Consider the following 22,175-nt stretch of genomic DNA (forward strand, 5'->3'; position numbering starts at 1 on the left):
GTATATTTGCATTGCTGGGACAATATCCATGTTCAGCAGACAGCAATGACTTGGAAATTATTCATCTTTGAAAGTCATACCATGTGCATGAGATCAGAGTTCATTGTTTTGAAGAAAATTGCAAAAAGAAAGACAACCACAGAGAATTTTCAAGATGAGACATTCGGTGAAAGGAAAGAAAGAATAATCAGTAAAGAATGTGAATCTGTGTGACAGGAGATAAGAAGGATGAGGAGCCTGCAGTCAAACACTAGGAGAGATTTTTTAAAAAGCATTGTCAGAGACTGAGAGGTGGTTTTAAGACTGTGAAATGAGACATAAACTGATTGGATTTGGTAAGAGTGGTTTCAAAGAATATAGTCCATGGCAGTGACTTGAGTGGTAACTGAAAGTCTATATGTAAGCAAGTAGCATCCTAGTCCTTTGGGAAAATTACTGATTAATAGGGAGATGATGTGATGGGGGCTTGAGGGGGTAGAATTGAGGAAAGGTCTTGGGGAGAGGTGGCAGTGGAGATGAAAAGATTTAAAAAGCAAGAAGGAAAAGAATAGCGTTCAAACAAGGTCTGAAAGATAATTGGGGGAGAGTGCTGGCCTCAAGGGCACAAATGGAGTTAATACAGCTTTAAAGGAAATAGAAACTAACTTGAAGGTGAGTAAACTCATAGCTAGGTTAGTACCTCTCTTTATATTATTTACTAAATCTGTTTATGCCGTGTGACCACCATTGTGTCCCTTTCCCACAGTGCCATGATATCTTTTAGAGATTCCTATTTTTGAACAAACTATATGAAAGAAGGGAAGGGTATATTCATGGTTGTTAAAATTTTCAAGTTATGACAGCTTTACTCTCACCATATCTGTTAAACTTTATGATATTTTTAACCAAATGAATAGCTAATCATTAGAGTTAAAACTTAGCAACTATTTTCTTATAAGAGACTCTAATAATCATAACGTGAGTCTTCTTTCCTTCTTTAAAATTTAAGGTGGATTAATATAAATCTGAAGAACATTAATTATTTTATGAAACACTTAGATACATGAAGATTTTGAACTTTTTATGTAATTGGTTAATTTTTGGTAATTAATAAAATATAGCTCTTCACTTTTTAGGAAAACCTTTTAAGTGAAAAGAGAACATGTAACTGGAGTGAAATGTATGCATAAATATTATGATAGTATCTTTTTCACTGTATTGGCAGTTTTAAATATTAAGAGCAACCCAGTAAACCAACCACTGAAATTGCTCTTAGACATATAGTCCCCTGCTTAATCCTGAATTTAGTATATGCTGTATAGATACAAAGATATGAGAGGGTAACGTTTCCCTAAACCAAAAAACATTTCTGTTCATAAAATAAAAACTAAAGTAGGAGGAAAACAATATAAGGAAGGAAAGAAGGAAGGGAGGGAGTAAGAAAGGAAGGAAGACAGATGCAACAGACAGACTTCAAAAGAGACCTTGCTTTTGAAGCCCATTTCCAACAGCAAATCTTTCTGCTTTACAAAGTGGATTTTAAATAGTAAAGTTTCAGAAATTAGTGGTAAATGATTGGAAGTATGTTATCTCCAACTTCTGTGACTTCTGATGGAAGAATTCCTATATCATACTTACTGAAAACGAAACCTTTTTATTTTTTTATTTCTTAATTCCGTACAAAACAAATTTGCTCTGCAAACTGAATTTAAATGTTTTTCTGTTTTGCCCACCACTGGGGTGTTGGTGAAAGTATAAAATATGTCAGGTTTTATGAGACAAAATTGATTTATGGTCACTTTGGCACCAGCCTACTCGTTATCATATAGAAAACAATTGTTGTGTAGTTTGTTTTTTTTTGTTTGTGTGTTTATTTGTTTTTGCTTTTTTCCAACAATGCCATAGCCAGCATGTGAGATCTTAGTTTCCCAACCAGGGATGGAACCTGTGTTCCCTGCAGTGGAAAGCATGGAGTGTTAACCACTAAACTGCCAAGAAAATCCTGTAATTTTTATTATGCCTCAGTTCAGTTCAGTTGTTAAGTCATGTCCGACTCTTTGCGACCCTGTGAATTGCAGCACGCCAGGCCTCCCTGTCCATCACCAACTCCTGGAGTTCACTCAGACTCACGTCCATTGAGTCAGTGATGCCATCCAGCCATCTCATCTTCTGTCGTCCCTTTTTCCTCCTGCTCTCAATCCCTCCAGCATCAGAGTCTTTTCCAATGAGTCAACTCTTCGCATGAGGTGGCCAAAGTACTGGAGTTTCAGCTTTAGCATCATTCCTTCCAAAGAAATCCCAGGACTGATCTCCTTTAGAATGGACTGGTTGGATCTCCTTGCAGTCCAAGGGACTCTCAAGAGTCTTCTCCAACACCACAGTTCAAAAGCATCAATTCTTCGGTGCTCAGCCTTCTTCACAGTCCAACTCTCACATCCATATATGACTACTGGAAAAACCATAGCCTTGACTAGATGGACCTTTGTTGGCAAAGTAATGTCTCTGCTTTTGAATATGCTATCTAGGTTGGCCATAACTTTCCTTCCAAGGAGTAAGCCTCTTTTAGTTTCATGGCTGCAGTCACCATCTTCAGTGATTTTCAAGCCCCCAAAAATAAAGTCTGACACTGTTTCCACTGTTCCCTCATCTGTTTGCCATGAAGTGATGGCACCAGATGCCATGATCTTAGTTTTCTGAATGTTGAGCTTTAAACCAACTTTTTCACTCTCCACTTTCACTTTCATCAAGAGGCTTTTTAATTCCTCTTCACTTTCTGCCGTAAGGGTGATGTCATCTGCATATCTGAGGTTATTGATATTTCTCCCAGCAATCTTGATTCCAGCTTGTGCTTCTTCCAGCCCAGCGTTTCTCATGATGTACTCTGAATAGAAGTTAAATAAGCAGGGTGACAATATACAGCCTTGATGTACTCCTATTCCTATTTGGAACCAGTCTGTTGTTCCATGTCCAGTTCTAACTGTTGCTTCCTGATCTGCATACAGGTTTCTCAAGAGGCAGGTCAGGTGGTCTGGTATTCCCATCTCTTTCAGAATTTTCCACAGTTTATTGTGATTCACACAGTCAAAGGATTTGGCATAGTCAATAAAACAGAAATAGATGTTTTTCTGGAACTCTCTTGCTTTTTCCATGATCCAGTGGATGTTGGCAATTTGATCTCTGGTTCCTCTGCCTTTTCTAAATCCAGCTTGAACATCAGGAGGTTCACGGTTCACATATTGCTGAAGCCTGGCTTGGAGAATTTTGAGCACTACTTTATTAGCGTGTGAGATGAGTGCAACTGTGCGGTAGTTTGAGCATTCTTTGGCATTGCCTTTCTTTGGGATTGGAATTAAAACTGACCTTTTCCAGTCCTGTGGCCACTGCTGAGTTTTCCAAATTTGCTGGCATATTGAGTGAAGCACTTTCACAGCATCATCTTTCAGGATTTGAAATAGCTCAACTGGAATTCCATCACCTCCATTAGCTTTGTTCGTAGTGATGCTTTCTAAGGCCCACTTGACTTCACATTCCAGGATGTCTGGCTCTAGGTGAGTGATCACACCATCCTGATTATCTTGGTCGTGAAGCTCTTTTTTGTACAGTTCTTCTGTGTATTCTTGCCACCTCTTCTTAATATCTTCTGCTTCTGTTAGGTCCATACCATTTCTGTCCGTTATCGAGCCCATCTTTGCATGAAATATTCCCTTGGTATCTCTAATTTTCCTGAAGAGATCTCTAGTCTTATTATGCCTACTTACACCTATTTTTTCCTCTTGAGGAAATTGAGCATAGTGAAGTTGCTCAGTCGTGTCCGACTCCTAGCAACCCCATGGACTGTAGCCTACCAGGCTCCTCCCTCCATGGGACTTTCCAGGCAAGAGTACTGGAGTGGGTTGCCATTTCCTTCTCCAGGGGATGTTCCTGACCCATGATCAAACCCGGGTCTCCCGCATTGTAGGCAGACGCTTTGCCATCTGAGCCACCAGGGAAGACGGGAGTAAGCCAACATCCAAATTCAAGTCCCTCTGCCTCTAATATCACTCTTTTATTTCACACCACCTGTGGCATTTTTCTGGTGGTTTTAACTTTTTAAAATCTTTATTTATTTACGTGTTTATTTATTTATATATAAATGGCAACCCACTCCAGTACTCTTGCCTGGAAAACCCCATGGATGGAGGAGCCTGGTAGGCTGCAGTCCATGGGGTTGCTAGGAGTCAGACACGACTGAGTGACTTCACTTTGACTTTTCAGTTTCATGCATTGGAGAAGGAAATGGCAACCCACTCCAGTGTTCTTGCCTGGAGAATCCCAGGGATGGGGGAGCCTGGTAGGCTGCCATCTATGGGGTCGCACAGAGTCGGACACGACTAAAGCGACTTAGCAGCAGCAGCAGCAGCTATTTTGAACACCTTGACTTAGTGCTTTCCACTTCTTATAAACCAGGGATTTCTGTCTCCACCCACTTCAGACAAGAATACAAAAAGAATGGCAAACACCAGGCACTGTTCCAACTCATAGTCTCAAAACTTTGATTTTTTCCCCAATTCTGGCAACTCTCAATATTTCTTCAGTTAGTTTACATTTCCTTATCTCTCTTAAACCAACACTTGACTCTCATTAAATCTTCTAGTCTTGTTAAATCTTCTCTTCTGTTTGACAGTCAAAACACTTATTTGGCATTCTTGAGTAAGTGTGTTTTTCTAAAATTTCCCTCTCCTGCCATGTGTCTTGTTATTCTCTATTTTTAACTGACTCTCAAAAATAATGAAAATATTCACTCTGCCCTATATATGCCTCAAGCATTTCCTACCTCCATACCTTTACCTGCTCAAGTCTCTCCCTCCTCTCTGCTCTCTGAGATAGAATAATTCTTAGAGTTTGTCACCTCCTGGATAAAGTAGTTTTATCTTGCTACTATAAAAATCTGTATGGTAGCAGATTTTTCCCATACAGATAAATGGGAGCAGATTTATGGGATGGAGAGCTGCTCCATCATTTTCTTTGATAGATTGTGATGACTTTGGAGGAATATCATTTCATTTTTCCAGGCAGCATAGTGAGGAGTGTACACACTGCATCTAGCAGAGGGGCTGGCATACAGTGGGTACTTTAAAGAGTTATATCCTTTGTTTTGTTTCTTTGGCATTTTGTTTTTCTTTTCTCATTCATAGTATTTCATTTAAATATCTCTTTGTAGAATCAGGAAGGAAGTATAGTTTTGAGTGAAAACATAATGGCAAAGGATAGTCTCCATATGCCATCTAATGGTAATTTTTTCTTACTGACCATGAAAAGTTTCTGAAATACGTAAACATTGTTGAAAATAGTAAAACACTAAAGAATGAAGTTTTTGTTAAATTTTAACAGTCTTTAAATCAGTGTTTCCCACACTTAGCCATCTAGTCCACATTTTTCCGGGTCTCACTCACACATGGAGATTTGTTATTTTCAATGAAAGTCAGAAAATCTGTATTTTCCTACAAAGTGCTCTGGATGATTCAGAGGATTAGTCATGATTGTGCTGTGTGCTAAATCACTTCAGTTGTGTGCTCATCTTTGAGACCCCATGGACTATAGCCTGCCAGGCTCCTCTGTCCTTGGGATTCTCCAGGCAAGAATACTGGAGTGGATTGCCATGCTCTCCTCCAGGGTACTTTTCCATCCTAGGGATCAAATCCGCATGTCGTATGTCTCCTGCGTTGGTAGGCGGGTTCTTTACCACTAGCACCACCTGCGAAGCCCTAGTCACAATTAGGAAACATTTAATCTGGAACCTCGCTATACAGTATGTTCCTTGGGCAAACAGCATCACTGGGAAATCTGTTAGAAATACAGAATCTTAGGTCCTGCCCCAGTTTATGCTGTATTGAATATACTTAGCATAGTTTTAGCTATTTATTTGGCTGTTTTGTTGTGTGTGTGAAGTGCAAAGCTGTGTCTTCACCAACCAGTTGTTTTGAGTAAAATAGATTTTAGAGTAAGATAGTTTCAGAAATATAATATTATTGGAGTTTTGGCTACAAAATACAACTAACTTGCTTTGTTGAATTTTTTACCTGGCAACTCATAAATATCAACTTATGTATAATGGTTGAACTTAAGAAAGCCTACTTATAATATGATGTTAAAAATATTTTCTGTCTCTTAGTCTGTAATATGTGCTGAAGTATTTCAGAAATAGAAAACAAATTATGGAATGTAGGGAGAGAAAAAGTTTACTATAGTACAAGTTACTGGAAGTAATTTTGGTGATGTTTACTTTTTTTACCAAGATTGCATTTATAAATACCTTATTATCATTTGTTAAATTAAATGACACTTAATGCTTGATGACTTCAATTCATGCATTAAATATGCACGTATATTTTTAAAATATTTGCATCTTATAATACATTTAATAGTGACTTGTCATAGTGTTACTGGTTAATGATTTTTTTTATTTTATTGTTTTAAATAAAGTTGTTCTGTATATTATATCAAATTATTTTTGTTCTTAATTATGTAATGGTACTGTATATATTTGATTAGCAGATGAAAGATATTTTCATCTTAAATGATAATTTTTTAGGAAGCATTCCCCAGAACAGTTATTTGAAATATTCAAGATGTTGAGATTTCAAGCAGTAGTTCATATGCTTATTCTTCTATTTAATGCTTAAATATATTTTAACAGTTTATTGCTTACCATATATAATTGTGCTTGAATTAGTACAAAATTTGTTACTATTGCATTTATAAATCATAGTTTGTATTAATAAAGGTAGTTTTACTAACAAAGCACTACTAATATGAGTATTTTTAAAGCCTTTCAAGCTATTACTGTTTACATGCTAAGTTTGGTAGGTACTCATTATTTAATTAATTTAAAATTTTAGGTGTTGAGTTATTACTAAATTCCAGCTTGAGTTATGTGATGGACCAACTTTAAAAACATAAGCAGAGTAATTCTTAAAATTGAAAAACTGATTAATTCAACTAAGGTTATACTGATTTATGTTGCCATTATTTTCAACAATGTGTAAATAAATACTTGAGAAAAGGCATAAGCGAGGGTCGAAATATGGAAGTGTCTTCTATCCCGTGTAAGGCGAGGCCACCATTCTCTCACTGGCTTCATACAGGTCTCCAAGTTCAGATCAGCTGCTGGTTTATTGGGTGAATGTAAGAAAACAGTGTGTCACTTCTACTGTCTTATTGATGATTCCCATGTTCTAATCTTCATTTTTAAATGTCTTTAATATTTGTTTCAATCCCCTTCAGTTTTTAACCACCTCTTAGGCCCATAGTTGAATTAGCCTTTTAAAAATACTTTAAAAATTAAATAGTGCCTGGACAACATTTAAACAGTGTATATAAAAGAGTCCAAAATGATGAGAAATGGCTCTTCTCCCCCAGCTCCAGAAGAAAAGACCTTTTCTAATTTCTATGTTTTTAGCTTTCTTGAAAATGGAAAATGAGATACTCTCTGCCCTCAAGAAACTTACCATTCATATTTTCCCAACTGTTGCTTTTTGGAATGTGGAGGGAATTGTTGTGCTAGAGCAACGGACAGTAAATAAGTGGATGGTTGTTGCTTTAGGTTTGTCATTAGAAAGATTTTCAAGCATATGTCAGTTGTAGTGAGGTGTATGAACCTAGAGTCTATTTCTACTATTATTTTGAGTTCTTCTAGTGGTTATCTTTATTACTTAAATAATACGCTTAAATATCTTAAATTTCTGCCCAGTTGTGTAGATTTCTTTCAACAATAAACTTTTCCCTTCATCATCAGTAATGTGTTTGAAAGGCACACTTCACTTTCAAGTCTCCACTTTCTTGCCACCGGAGTTGCTGCTGTTCCTTTAGCATGGCCTTCTTCACTTTTAAGTCTGTGATTGCATCTCAGAGTTAACTCTCAACTCTGCTCTGCTTACCTACCTTTTACATTCCTACAACCATACTGGTGTTTTCTCCAGACAGTTTGTTTTCTTAGACTGATAATGCACATCTCAGACTTTTTCCTGAGGGCAAAAGCCATTTCTGTGAGTTTTGCTCTGTGAGTTGGAGAGGGTGTGAGAGGAGTAGGTGTTTCACAGGCCTGTCCATTCTCAGTGGTGGATTTTAATTAATTCCCCTGATGATTGTACCATGGCCCACCTTTGCCCTTGTGTTCTGTGGGAACACAATTTACTACTGGCATTTTGGGCTGCATTTTTCCATATTCTTTTGTTTGTCAATCCAGACCTTTCCTCTGCTCACTTTATATCTGATTTCTTAAACTTTCTGGTCCTCGGCTGACACCTTTTATTTTACTTTCCCACCCCTGATGTAATTTTTGAAACAAAGGTAGAGAAGGAAGGTAGACTTGGGTGCTTAGTCTGTTATACTAAACCAGATCAATAGTATATTTTATTATTTTCAGTTTTTTTATTTTGTATAGGACATGACTGAAACATAACTGAGCACAAATCCATAGCTGATTTACAATGTTGTGTTATTTTCAAGTGTACAGCAAAGTGATTCAGTTATACATACATACATATATATATATATATCCATTATTTTTCAGATTCTTTTCCCATATAGGATATTACAGAATATTGAGTACAGTTCATTGTGCTATACAGTAGATCCTTATCTATTATCTGTTTTGTATGTAGTAGGCTGCAGTCCATGAGGTCGCTAAAAGTCGGCCACGACTGAGCGACTTCACTTTCACTTTTCACTTTCATGCATTGGAGAAGGAAATGGCAACCCACTCCAGTATTCTTGCCTGGAGAATCCCAGGGATGGGGGAGCCTGGTGGGCTGCCGTTTATGGGGTCGCACAGAGTCGGACATGACTGAAGCGACTTAGCAGCAGCAGCAGCAGTGACATTGTATAGGAGACAGGGATCAAGACCATCCCCAAGAAACAGAAATGCAAAAAAGCAAAATGGCTGTCTGAGGAGGCCTTACAAATAGCTGTGAAAAGAAGAGAAGTGAAAAGCAAAGGAAAAAAGGAAAGATATACCCATTTGAATGCAGAGTTCCAAAGAATAGCAAGGAGAGATAGGAAAGCCTGCCTCAGCGATCAATGCAAAGAAATATAGGAAAACAACAGAATGGTAAAGACGAGATCTCTTCAAGAAAATTAGAGATACCAAGGAAACATTTCATGCAAAGATGGGCACAATAAAGGACAGAAATGGTATGGACCTAACAGAAGCAGAAGATATTAAGAAGAGGTGGCAAGAATACACAGAAGAACTGTACAAGAAAGATCTTCACGACCCAGATAGTCACAATGGTGTGATCACTCACCTAGAGCCAGACATCCTGGAATGTAAAGTCAAGTGGGCCTTAGGAAGCATCACTACGAACAAAGCTAATGGAGGTGATGGAATTCCAGTTGAGCTATTTCAAATCCTGAAAGATGATGCTGTGAAAGTGCTTCACTCAATATGTCAGTAAATTTGGAAAACTGAGCAATGGCCACAGAACTGGAAAATGTCAGTTTTCATTCCAATTCCAAAGAAAGATAATACCAAACAATGCTCACACTACTGCACAATTGCACTCATCTCACACCTAGTAAAGTAGTGCTCAAAATTCTCCAAGCCAGGCTTCAGCAATACGTGCACAATGAACTTCCAGATGTTCAAGCTGGATTTAGAAAAGGCAGAGGAACCAGAGATCTGGATCATCGAAAAAGCAAGAGAGTTCCAGAAAAACATCTATTTCTGCTTATTGACAGTGCCAAAGCCTTTGACTGTGTGAATCACAATAAACTGTGGAAAATTCTAAAAGAGATGGGAATACCAGACCACCTGACCTGCCTCTTGAGAAACCTGTATGCAAGTCAGAAAGCAACAGTTAGAACTGAACATGGAACAACAGACTGGTTCCAAATAGGAAAAGGAGTACGTCAAGGCTGTATATTGTCACACTGCTTATTTAACTTCTATGCAGAGTACATCATGAGAAACGCTGGGCTGGAAGAAGCACAGGCTGGAATCAAGATTGCTGGGAGAAATATCAGTAACCTCAGGTATACAGATGACACCACCCTTATGGCAGAAAGTGAAGAACTAAAGAGCCTCTTTATGAAAGTGAAAGAGGAGAGTGAAAAAGTTGACTTAAAGCTCAACATTCAGAAAACTAAGATCATGGCATCCGGTCCCATCACTTCAAGGCAAATAGATGAGGAAACAGTGGAAACAGTGGCTGACTTTATTTTTCTGGGCTCCAAAATCACTGCAGATGGTGATTGCAGCCATGAAATTAAAAGATGCTTACTCCTTGGAAGGAACGTTATGGCCAACCTAGACAGCATATTAAAAAGTAGAGACATTACTTTGTCAAAGGTCCATCTAATCAAGGCTATGGTTTTTCCAGTAGTCATGTATGGATGTGAAAGTTGGGCTATAACGAAAGCTGAGTGCTGAAGAATTGATACTTTTGAACTGTGGTGTTGAAGAAGAGTCTTGAGAGTCCCTTGGACTACAAGGAGATCCAACCAGTCCATCCTAAAGGAGATCAGTCCTGGATGTTCATTGGAAGGACTGATGTTGAAGCTGAAACTCCAATACTGTGGCCACCTGATGCGAAGAGCTGACTCATTTGAAAAGACCCTGATGCTGGGAAAGACTGAGGGCAGTTGGAGAAGGGGACGACAGAGGATGGCATCACCAACTCAATGGACATGAGTTTGGGTAAATTCCGGGAGTTGGTGATGGACAGAGAGGCCTGTTGTGCTGCAGTTCATGAAGTTGCAAAGAATCGGACACAACTGAGTGACTGAACTATATGTATGTTAATGGTATAATACATGTTGGCAGCACATATTCATTATCACCATACTATGTATATGTTTATATTACAAATGCCATCTCCTGGACTCTGAGGCTTCATTCCCCTATCTAAAGAGGAGATTGTACTCTGGCTTACAGATTTGTAAAATCCCTTTTAGAACACAAATTTTGCTTGTTCTTTTAGATTTATTTATTTACTTTTATTTTCTTCAGAAAAAAAAGCAGACATTACTTTGCCATCAAAGGTCCATCTAGTCAAAACTATGGTTTTTCCAATAGCCATATATGGATGTGAGAGTTAGACCATAAAGAAGGCTGCACACCAAAGAATTGATGCTTCTGAACTGTGGTGTTGGAAAAGACTCTTGAGAGTCCCTTGGACTGCAAGGAGATTTAACCAGTCTTTTCTAAGTTGAAATTATGATCACAAGAAGTAGCAATTTTACTTTTATGTGGCATTCTTTGTGGAGAAATTATTTAGAGACATGGCTTTTATTATATATGTAATTCTTAAACTAAGTTTCATTTGTATTATTCTTATCAGTAATATTTTTACTTTATTATTTGAAATTCATGTTTAGATATGTGCTTATCTAGACCTCTGGAATAATCTGTTGTTGAACTGATTGTTTGATTTAAAGTGAAATAACATACAATTTAAGTGAAATAATACCATAGAAAATAAGAGTTCCCTCAAACATAGTATTTTTTTTAGGAAGACTTTTTTATTTCATTTAAGCAGATACAAATGGTTATTCCTAATTTATATTCCCCACTTCACCTCTCATGAGATAGCAACACTTCTCATTTCTGTTGAAACTATCAGGTCCTATTTTCTTTACTGATCTGTTTTAATCCAAATCTGTAAATATTGCCCTCCTTCTTGATTAGTCTTTCTTCTCTAGATTTACTTTCAAGTAGTGGTAATAATAGTCTGTAACTACTTTTAACCTGTCTCTTTGGACTATTAAGGATTCTACATTTAAGGATATGTTGTCTTAGAACAATGGCTATTATAATAATAGAAGTACAAATAACATATCTGAGAAGATGAAAGTAATGCAGCATCTATTATGTTAAAAATTGGCATCTTTTGACATCAGCTTGATATTTCTGCAAATGTCCATTCACTTCAAGTGGTTTCTTCAAATAATGAGTTAGCTCTCATCTTTCCTTGCAACAAATTGAGACATAGAGTTCAGCTTTGTGGACTGAATAATAAAACGTTTTAGGGTCATCTGTGTCTCTATTTTTTTGTCTTTGGTTATCATCACTGAGTTATAAATACCTTTGTGCAGTTCATTGGGTTCTATATCAAGAAATTCTGTAAGTTCAGAATATTGACTATTAAAAAACATAAAGTTGACTAGTTCCCACTTTGCCTTATTTCCAGATATTTTTAGAGACTTTAAAATTTACTATGCAATTTTATGTTAAATAATTTCAAACATTTTTTCACAGAACTTTTGCATATCTTTTTAAAAATTTATTTTTTTAAAAAGAAATAAATCAAAAATTATAGATTTATAGATATAGGTATATCTAAAAAGGGCCAGAAAAAAATTCAGCTTCTTAGACTGCATGTGTGTGTAGATTGACCTCCTTTACTTATTTATTATTTTTTTTTAATATTTCATTCATGAAAGAATTACTAGCACAAAATGTGAACATATTTTTGGTACATACCCCCAGCCAGAAAGGTAGTGCCAATTTAAAGAACAATGAACCTAGCTTGCCCATTCTATATATGGGCATGAAAATTTTCCCCTTTCTTTGCCAGTGTTGAGCAATATCTTTTTTTGTTTTCCCTTGTGTGATCAGTCAAAACTAATTCCTAATCATTGTTTTAATTTGCATTTTATTGACTACTCAAAAAGTTACTTTTTCCTGTTTACAGACTATCTGTATGTTTCTGTATAAGCCAGTCATGTGACAAAATGCATTTTGAATCTTTGCATATACATCATTTCTCAAATTCACTTGGCCTCAGATCCCCTCTTGTTCAAGTTTCCTGTAACTAATTTTTTGGAGATGCTGTTATAAACCACGAGATATCATATTTAATTACTAGAATTTAAACAGAATTTAGCTAACAATCAAATGCACTAGATTGCAGTGAAGTAGCTTGCAATGCAAATAGTCTATCCTTTATTAATTATATTAATAAAGCAGGCACCCTCATCTATCAGCACAACAGACGACAACATGAGGACATCACAAGATGCTCAATACTGAAATCAGATTGATTATATTCTTTGCAGCCAAAGATGGAGAAGCTCTATACAGTTGGCAAAAACAAGATCAGGAGCTGACTGTGGCTCAGATCATGAACTCCTTATTGCCAAAGATAACCTTATATTGAAGAAAGTAGGGAAAATGACTAGACCATTCAGTGAAAGTCGCTCAGTTGTGTCTGACTCTTTGCGACCCCATGTACTATACAGTCCATGGAATTCTCCAGGCCAGAATACTGGAGTGGGTAGCCTTTCCCTTCTCCAGGGGATCTTCCCAAACCAGGGATAGAACCCAGGTCTCCCACATGGCAGGCAGATTCTTTACCAGCTGAGCCACAAGGGAAGACCATTCAGGTATGACCTAAATCAAATCCCTTTTGATTATACAATGAAAGTGACAGTGATTCAAAGTAGAAGTGATTCAAAGGAAGATCTGATAGAGTGACTGAAGAACTGTGGACGGAGGTGCGTGACATTATGTACAGGAGGTACTGATCAAGACCACCCTCAAGAAAAAGAAATGTAAAAAGGCAAAATGGTTGTCTGAGGAGGCCTTACAAATAGCTGTGAAAAGAAGACAAGATAAAGGCAAAGGAGAAATGGAAAAATATACCTAATTGAATGCAGAGTTCCAAAGAATAGCAAGAAGATATAAGAAAGACTTCCTCAGTGACCAATGCAAAGAAATAGAGGAAAATAATAGAATGGAAAAGACTAGAGATCTCTTCAAGAAAATCAGGGATACCAAGGGAACTTTCCATGCAAAGATGGGCACAATAAAGGACAGAAATAGTATGGACCTAACAGAAGCAGAAGCTATTAAGAAGAGGTGGTGAGAATGCACAGAAGAACTATACAAAAAAGATATTCATGACCTAGATAATCATGATGGTGTGATCACTCTCATATAGAGACAGACATCCTGAACTGCAAAGTCAAGTGGGCCTTAGGAAGCATCACTACAAACAAAGCTAGTGGAGGTGATGGAATTCCAGTTGAGCTATTTCAAATCCTGAAAGATGATGCTGTGAAAATGCATCACTCAATATGCCAGCAAATTTGGAAAACTCAAAAGTGGCCATAGGACTGGAAAAGGTTCATTTTCACTCCAATCCCAAAGAAAGGTAATGCAAAAGAATGCTCAAACTACTGCACAATTGCACTCATCTCACACACTAGCAAAGTAATGCTCAAAACTCTCCAAGCCAGGCTTCACCAGTACGTGAACTGTGAACTTCCAGATGTTCAAGCTGGATTTAGAAAAGGCAGAGGAACCGGAGATCAAATTGACAACATCTGTTGAATCATCGAAAAAGCAAGAGAGTTCCAGAAAAACATCTACTTTATTGACTATGCCAAAGACTTTGACTGTGTGGATCACAATAAACTGTGGAAAATTCTTAAATAGATGGGAATACCAGACCACCTGACCTGCCTCCTAAGAAATCTGTATGCAGGTCAAGAAATGACAGTTAGAACCCAACATGGAACAACAGACTGGTTCCAAATAGGAAAAGGAGTATATCAAGGCTGTATGTTGTCACCCTGCTTATTTAACTTCTATGCAGAGTACATCATGTAAAATGCAAGAATGGATGAAGCACAAGATAGAATCAAGATGGCTGGGAGAAATATCAGTAACCTCAGACACGCAGATGACACTATCCTTATGGTAGAAAGCAAAGAAGAACTAAAGTGCCTCTTGACTTAAGTGAAAGAGGAGAGTGAAAAAGTTTGCTTAAAACTCAATATTCAGAAAACTAAGATCGTGGCATCTGGTCCCATCACTTCATGGCAAATAGATGGGAAACAGTGAAAGACTTTATTTTGGGGGGCTCCAAAATCACTGCAGATGGTTACTGTAGCCGTAAAATTGAAAGACACTTGCTCCATGGAAGAAAAGCTATGACCAACATAGACAGCATATTAAAAAGCAGACATTCCTTTGCCAACAAAGGTCCATCTTGTCAAAGCTATGGTTTTTCCAGTAGTCATGTATGGATGTGAGAGTTGGACTATAAAAAGGCTGAGCACTGAAGAATTGATGCTTTTGAACTGTGGTGTTGGAAAAGACTCTTGAGAGTCCCTTGGACTGCAAGGAGATCCAACCAGTCCATCCTAAAGGAAATCAGTCCTGAATATTCATTGGAAGGACTGATGCTGAAGCTGAAGCTCCAATACTGTGGCCACCTGATGGCGAAGAACTGACTCATTTCAAAAACCCTGATGCTGGGAAGATTGAAGGCAGGAGGAGAAGGGGACGGTAGAGGATAAGATGGTTAGATGGCATCACTGACTCAATGGACATGAGTTTGAATAAGCTCAGGGAGTTGGTGATGGGCAGGGAAGCCTGGCGTGCTGCAGTCCATGAGGTCACTAAGAGTCACACATGTGTGAGCGACTGAACTGCTACTACTATTAATTATATTATGCTATAAAAGTGTAGACACTAAAAGTAAATATATATCAATTGACCTATTGCACATTGACAAAATATTTCTTTAAATATTATGAAGATTCTAACAATGTATCTTAAAAATTTTTCATGTCTACCTTGTAGGCATTAGTATTAGGTAAAGTTCAAAGGATTTATTTTATGAAATAAGTGAAAAACTGAAGATATAAATATATACCTATTTCAAAAACAAATGATAACATAATTGAGTTATTGTTATATATCAAAATGTAGCCTGTTTATCCATATATATTAGCATGCATTCTTCAATAATCAGTTATTACAATATTCATATAAATTCTACATATTCCTTTTTATACTGAAGTTTATAGAATGCAAGCTCCTCTGTCCATGGGATTTTCCAGGCAAGAATACTGTAGTGGATTGCTGTTTCCTTCTCCAGGGGATCTTTGTGACCCCGGGATCAAACCCAAGTCTCTGGCATTGCAGGCAGAATGTTTACCATCTGAGTCAGCAGGAATAAGTGAGAGCCAATTCTAATAATGGAGTTATTTAAAACACAGCACTGGGGAGCAAAAATTTTGCTTCCAGTGTTTCACTGAAAGCCTCTACTCTAAAAGGTGGCAGGTATTTAAGCAAAGTCTGTTATTCATAAGAATGTGTATCAAAGTGAAAGTGATAACCACTCAGTCGTGTCTGACTCTGTGCTACCCCATGGACTGTAGCCTGCAGCTCCTCTGTCCATGGAATTATCCAGACAAGAGTACTGGAGTAGTTTGCCTTCTTCAGGGGATATACCCCTTCTCCAGGGGATCTTCCTGACCCAGGGATTGAACCCAGGTCTCCTGCATTGCAAGCAGATTCTTTACCATCTGAGCCACCTGGGAAGCCCCATATGTTGAAATAAATCACAATATTGACATCTTCTGTTTGGGTACAACTCCTATGAAACTCTAAAGACTGAGTTGATGTTTTAGTTAGTTTTTAAATGCCAGCAACTAGAATTAAATTCCCATTGTAATGTATCTGAATATATAAATTCAGGTAAACTTGTAAACCACTTGCAGAACAAGTAAAAGTCAAAATCAAGAAGTGGCAGACATTGTATCCTCATATACATTTTATTTTAAAAAGTGATTTCAAATCCAGTACTTCAACCTTTAAAACTCAGTTCATCTTTGCAAAAAAACCAGTGTATATTATTTATAACATAATGAACTTATGAGGAAACAGTCAGAATAAGGAATAGGCACCCTTATGTTTCATAAAATTGATTGTATAGTACTTGCCCTAATTGGTCATTCTTGCCTAGTAATGAGATAAAAGTGAAAATCCTATGCTGTTTTAATTTCTCTAAGTTAATTATAATACTAACTTATTCAGGCTTTGCAATATTAACTTTCTATACTGTAATTAACCACTACATCGCTATATTAATTTTTCTATTTTCTTGGACCCACAAGCCTTTTCATTGTGTGAACAGAAAGAGAATAGTACTAAACACGTACCTGAGCACAGATCTGTGGGTCCATTGAAATAATATTGATCTCAAAACTTTCCACCTAAAAGCACTGAAGATTCAGTTTTTATAATCTGATTTAGTTCCTTTCCAGAAAGGAGTTTAGAACCAAGAGCAAGAACCATACTTGATACCCAGTATTGGCCACCTCATGTCAAGAGTTAACTCATTGGAAAAGACCTTGATGCTGGGAGGGATTGGGGGCAGGAGGAGAAGGGGACGACAGAGGATGAGATGGCTGGATGGCATCACCAACTCGATGGACATGAGTTTGAGTGAACTCTGGGAGTTGGTGATGGACAAGGAGGCCTGGCATGCTGCGATTCATGGGGTCACAAAGAGTCGGACGTGACTGAGCGACTGAATTGAACTGAACTGATACCAAGTATCAAAAGGATCACGCATGTGTGTGCTAAGTCACTTCGGTTGTGTCCGACTCTGTGCAACCCCATGAACTGTAGTGTGCCAGGCTCCTCTGTCTTTGGGAATCTCCAGGCAAGAATACTGAAGTGGGCTGCCATGCCCAGCATAGGGATGGAAACCAAATCTCTTATGTCTCCTGCATTGGCAGGAGGTTTCTTTACTACTAGTGCCACCTGGGAAATATCAATATGCCAAATATCAATGGCTAGAGATATTTTAGGTTGTTATATAATACAGGTGAATTGCTTTGTAAGGACTTCATTCTTTCGTTCACTATTAGTGAATGTCAGATCAGAAGTAGGTATTCTACTTAGCCTTGCAAGAAAAGAAACACCCCATAGGGCTAATCTCCAAGAAGTCAGAATATGGAAAGCCAAAAAGGAAAGTGTAGAGACTGACAAATAGCCTGATCATTACAATACAGTGTAATCAATGACACAGAAGAATGCAAGTTGATATGGGTGTATAAAAGGACTACAGATCCAAACTGGGAGTTCAGAGCAAGGGTCAGTCAGGGGAGACGTCCCATAATATGTGACAATTCAGGTCAGTCTGAGGAAGGAGTTAGAATAATACAGACTATTACTGAAGTAAGGCATGAAGTGAAAAAATAAGGCCAGTTTTGCCATATGAGTCTATCTAACAATAGAAGAATATTTCAACTTTTTTTTTCCTTAACGTTGAAGACGTTTTCCACATCTGAACATCTCATGAACTCTCAGGGAGGGGGCGTCATCTCATGATCAAAACACAGTGATTAAAACTGCTGACATCTGCAGTCATTATTTCTCTTCGTATTATGAAAATATTATAGGTTTCTCATATTATTAAAGAAAGAAGTAATGATTCCCCTGAAATGCTTTCTCTTCATGAAATCCCCCTTTTCTTGGAGTGGTGTTGCATTGCCCACTCGGTTGTACTTCTAGGAACTCTGAGGTTTGCGGTGAGTTATTGTCCAGTATTTCTAGACATCCCAGATGCAGGCAGTCTGGAGGAATCAGTGCCCAGATTGCAGACTTGAAGCTTGGAATAAACTGGGGTGCTCAAATCCAGCAACGTTTCACTGTTTAAAGACAAAACACAAAATATCTAGAAAGTCAGATGCCCTCAGGAGAGAGATTTTTGAAGCAGGTCTCTCTTGGGCTGATTATAAGACTAATCAGCCATTTATCAAGCAAGCCATTATGTATCTGACCATATGAATAAACATAATTCATGCAAATATAATTTATGTTAAATAAATTCTTGAGTTATTATGCACAATATTTTCTTCATCAAAAAGCAGTGACCAAAAGTGCACATATATTTGCAGCAATTTTTCTCAGTGTCGTGTATATCCCATTTTCCTCTTGCCAATGATGAAAAAATGGCAGTTTCTCTGATTAAGTTCTCTCCCTCCATACATGGCCCAGGCATTTGAAAGAGCATTACTTATTTCAGAGGCTGTACATTAGGGTGATATTCTTAGGTAGTGTAGTTGTTTAAGGTTTCAACAGTACTTCAGATTTTGTTCTATTAACAAATCTTGACATCCTAGGAGAGCCCTATCCTGGGCTCATTAATAAACAAATTTGAATGCTGCAGTCTCAGTCCTGACCTCAGAGGTACCCATTAGTGACTTTTCTCCATTGTACTGTAATGTAATTATAGATACTGAAGTAGCAGACCATTTTCTTCATAATCAGAAATAATTTAGAATCATTACAATTCCAAAAAAAGCCCTGTGAATTTCCTTTGTTTTTGAATGAAAAAATATTGGGGACTCCTCTCATTGTTCTTATTTTAAGATATAAGTTATTTAATTTAAATAATTGTTGCAAATTTAAAGTGGCTTTCTGTGTACAGCCTTTTAGAAAAGTCAATTTATTACATGTAAATCTCAGAGGTTATAGTTACCTACCCTGTACATGAAAAGGTACCAGAATTTATTAGTATGCCTCTCTGGCAGGAGTGTATATCCATGCCTGAAGCCCTCTTTCTCTTCATCTTATACCATTCTTTGAAGACAAACATTCAGATGTCCCAACTGTAATCTCAAGGATTGTAGTTTGAAATGTATTTAAAAACAAAGTGTTGTTCTTTTATGGAGCAGAGATAATATCTATTTCCATTGTCACATGCATCACTGTCCATTCTCAAGCCTGTCTTTCTTTGCCAGTTCATTAGGATATATCATTACACACTGATAATCTTAATGCAAGAGAGTCTGCTGTCCAGGTATCACCACACATGCCAGCAAAGGAGGCAGCTGTGTTTTATCACTGAGCCAGTGCATGTCTGGGCTTCCCTGGTGGCTCAGATGGTAAAGAATCTGCCTGCAATGCAGGAGACCCAGGTTTGATCCCTGGGTCAGGAAGGTCCCCCAGAGAAGGGAATGGCAACCAACTCCAGTATTTTTGCCTGAAGAATTCCACAGACAAAGGCCCCTGAACAGGTTACAGTCCATGGGGTCACAAAAAGTGGAACATGACTGAGCGACTGAGCTCACGCACATGTCCAGGCCAAGTGACTGGACATCACTGAGTAAGTTGTGCCTACACAAGAAGACCAGGTTACTGGCCAATTAGGGCCAAAATCCAGCTACATTCATTATCTAAGCCATGTGCCTGGGAGACTAAATCTATCCAAAGAGTACACATGCACTTCATGTGTTAGAGGTGGCCCTTTAGCCAACATAATAACTAGCCTCCGATCAACAAAAACAAAATTTGTATAGTCCTTGCAACCAGCAGGCATGCAATAATCAGCTTGACTGAAGGAGCAGAGTAGATTTTTCTTTATGGAAAATGCACACTTGTGCACTTAATAATCATTTCATCTAGTTATGCCAGTATGGATAATGGATGATTCCACCTCAGATTCATTGCAGAAAATGAAAAAAAAACAAAACACAACAACTTCTTTCAGGGACTGAGGCTACTCTCATATTCTTGTATCCACAGTAATTAGCCTACTAAAGAGTGTGTGTTCATGTTTATTTAATAAATATGTAAGTAAAATAGCACTGGAATAAATTTTGCTCCCTATAATGATGATGTTCTTTGGATTCTGTATCATAATCACAAATATTCTTGTGGTCAAGATCCCTTAAGACTAAGGAATGGGCATACTTTGAGGCATTGGATTTACATTCCACAGATAGGCAAGCCAACCCTTCTTTTCTCATTTTTAATAGATATTCCACATTTTCTCAATTTTAAGGCAGATATACTTTTATATTTCAGATGTGTGTACAGGTAAGTATAATTATAGTGGGGTTTTTTTTTCTCCCAAAAGCTATTATTAAATCAGTGATCTATCTTATGATGAGTACTACCTTAAAACTGAGGAATTTTGAATTCTATAATAAGTGTAGTGTTCCATCTGTTATCATTGTAACTGTTTTGCTCAGTGCAGAGTGGAGGAAGGCAGAATATCTCTAATGATGGGCTACAAGTTTCTGACTTAGATTTTTTCTGTGTGTTATTTAGATTCACCTATCTTTAACTTCTTAATGCTGTTCATCATTTTTAAACAATTTTAATTGTTAATTGGAAAATATACATAAAATTTACCATCACAACTATTTTTAAGTATATAATTAAGTAGTATTAAATATATTCTCATTGTTATGCAGCCCATCTCTAGAACTTTTTCATCTTGCACACTAACATCTATACCCATTAAACACAATATAAAATAATTTTTAACATACATCCAAAAAAGTGCGTTAATCAGATGATGTATATAGCTATGGATTTTTACGAAATGAATACACAATGTAATCACCATTCAGACTGAGAAATAGAATATTACCATTATCTTTGTAGATATATAATTGTTTCTAGATACTAACTTAGGATCCAGCCACATTGCTGTACTCATTTAACCTTTCTGATGCATAGTAGATCCTTTTAGATTTTCTATATACAGAACTGTGTTATTCATAAATAGTGATACTTTTATTTCTTTGACTTACTGATTTATTATGCTCTCCTTGACTTACTATACTGTTTAGGATTTTCAGTAAAATGGTGAATAGATTGGGAGAAAATGGGCATCTTTGTTTCATTCCCCTATCTTATGGGGGTAGGGGGCAGAGCTTTCTATAAAATTCTCCACTAGGTATGATGTTTGCTCTAGGTTCCTGTAGCTATTCTCACAGATTAGGAAAGTTCCCATCTATTCCTAATTTACCAAAGGTTTTCATCCTGAATAGGTATTGAATTATTTCACAGTTTGTTTTCCTATGCATATTGAAACAATCATACTATATTTTCTCTTTATTATTGTGGTGATTTAAATTAATTGTGGTGAATTATATACATGTTATATAATCAATTATATTAATTGATTTTCAAATGCTAAACTATGGAGGATTTTGTACAGGATTAGTTTTTTTTTTTTTCTTTAAAAAATATTTTCAAGGAATTCACTGATTAACTTAACTGGACCTGGATATTTATTTCCCTGTGGGAGAGTTTCTAATTCAGTTTCTAACAGATGTGGGATTGTTCAGATTTTCTACTACTTTCGCTAAGTTTGATTTGTTTTTTTCCCCAGAAATTCATTCAGTTCATCTAAAATTTTAAATTCACCAGCATAAAATTTTTCATAATATTCTTATATTTTAATACCTATATGATCTGTGGTGATACTCTTTTTCACTTTATAGTACTGATTATTTGCCTTTTGTAAGATCAATATTGATAAAATTATGTTAATTGTTTTTTCATAGGATCATTCATTTTGTTGTTTTTTTCTCTAGTGTACTTTTTAGGACATGGCTATACTTTTAAAAATTAATAGACTTTATTTAGTAAAACAATTTTAGGTTTACAAAAAAATTGA

General features: G+C 37.0%; 1 protein-coding gene across 1 annotated transcript in view; it reads left to right on the forward strand.

Annotated features, from left to right (window-relative positions):
• The window catches only part of FOXP2 (forkhead box P2), a 659,704-nt gene that overhangs the window by 527,259 nt on the left and 110,270 nt on the right, over positions 1-22,175 (forward strand). The gene's annotated exons all lie outside the window — the stretch shown is intronic.

Source organism: Bos indicus x Bos taurus, chromosome 4 (assembly GCF_003369695.1).
Source record: "Bos indicus x Bos taurus breed Angus x Brahman F1 hybrid chromosome 4, Bos_hybrid_MaternalHap_v2.0, whole genome shotgun sequence".
NCBI classification, from domain to species: Eukaryota; Metazoa; Chordata; class Mammalia; order Artiodactyla; family Bovidae; genus Bos; species Bos indicus x Bos taurus.